Consider the following 1,384-nt stretch of genomic DNA (forward strand, 5'->3'; position numbering starts at 1 on the left):
CGGAGACCTGACCCTACCCAACAGCCTGTAGGCACCAGTGCTGGGAAACCTCAGGCCAAACAACTAACTGGGTGAGGCTGTGCCAGCAGACAGGCTGCCTAAAGACTTCCTGAGCCTACAGCCACCTCTAGACATTACCCTAGACATGGCCTTGCCCACCAGAGGGACCAAGATCCAGCTCCACCCACCAGTGGGCAGGCCCCAACCCTTCTCTCCAGGAAGCTTGCACAAGCCTGTAAACCAGCCTCACCCACCAGGGCTGAGATGCATAGGATGCCTCCTACAGAGGACCACTCCTCCAAGGTCAAGAAACATAACTAACCTACTACAAACATAAGAATACTAATAACAACTTAGACAAAATGGGGGTGGCAGAGGAATATGTTTCAGATGAAGGAACAAGATAAAACCCCAGAAGAAGAACTAAGTGAAATGAAGATAGGCAATCTACCTGAGAAAGAGTTCAGATTAGTGATTGTAAAGATGATCAAAGAACTCGGGAGGAGAATGGATGCACAGAGCAAGAAGCTAGAAGTTTTTAACAAAGAGTTAGAAAATATAAAGAACAACCAAACAGAGATGAAGAATACAATAACTGAAATGAAAAATACACTAGAAGGAATCAATACTAGACTAAATGATACAGAGTAACAAATCAGTGAGCTGGAAGACAAAGTAGTGGAAATCACTGCTGCTGAATAGAGCAAAGAATTAAAAGAAATGAGGACGGTTTAAGAGACCTCTGGGACAACATCAAGCACAGTAATATACTCATTATAGGGATCTGAGAAGGACAAGAGAGAGAGAGAAAGGGCCTGATAAAATATTTGAAGACATAAAAGCTGAAAACTTCCCTAACCTGAGAAAGGATACAGTCACCCAAGTCTGTGAAGTGTAGAGAGTCCCGTACAGGTTGAACCCAAAGGGGAAGACACCAAGACTCAGTGCAATCAAAATGACAAAAACTAAAGGTAAAGAGAAAATATTAAAAGCAGCAAGGGAAAAGCAACAAATAACCTATAAGGGAACTCCCATTAAGCCATCAGCTGATTTTTCAGGAGAAAGTCTGCAGGCCGGAAGGGAATGGAACAATTTATTTAAAGTGATGAAAGAGAAAAACTTACAACCAAGACTACTCTACCCAGCAAGGCTTTTTCAGATTTTTTTTTTAACCAGGGTAGAGTGAGAACACAGTCCCCCACTACCACCAATTATGCAGTCAAGTTTCCCACATTTGGGGAAATTGCAGGGGTCAGCACATCCGGAGTGCAATGGATAAGCCTTGCCCTGGAAAAACCACCTTCGTGATCATGATATCTCCCTTGTCAGGTAAGTATATTCTCTTTCAGATTTGATGGAGGAATCAAAAGCTTTATAGACAAGC

At 42.9% G+C, this 1,384-nt stretch overlaps 1 non-coding gene across 1 annotated transcript; it reads right to left on the minus strand.

The window, feature by feature from the left end:
- Window positions 1-1,173: 1,173 nt before the first annotated feature.
- On the minus strand, window positions 1,174-1,337 carry LOC114238571 (U1 spliceosomal RNA). Its single transcript, XR_003623904.1, has one exon. It is a non-coding gene; the product is annotated as a U1 spliceosomal RNA (small nuclear RNA).
- Between the last annotated feature and the right edge of the window lie 47 nt (window positions 1,338-1,384).

The sequence above is a fragment of the Balaenoptera acutorostrata genome, chromosome 7 (genome assembly GCF_949987535.1).
Source record: "Balaenoptera acutorostrata chromosome 7, mBalAcu1.1, whole genome shotgun sequence".
Taxonomy (NCBI): domain Eukaryota; kingdom Metazoa; phylum Chordata; class Mammalia; order Artiodactyla; family Balaenopteridae; genus Balaenoptera; species Balaenoptera acutorostrata.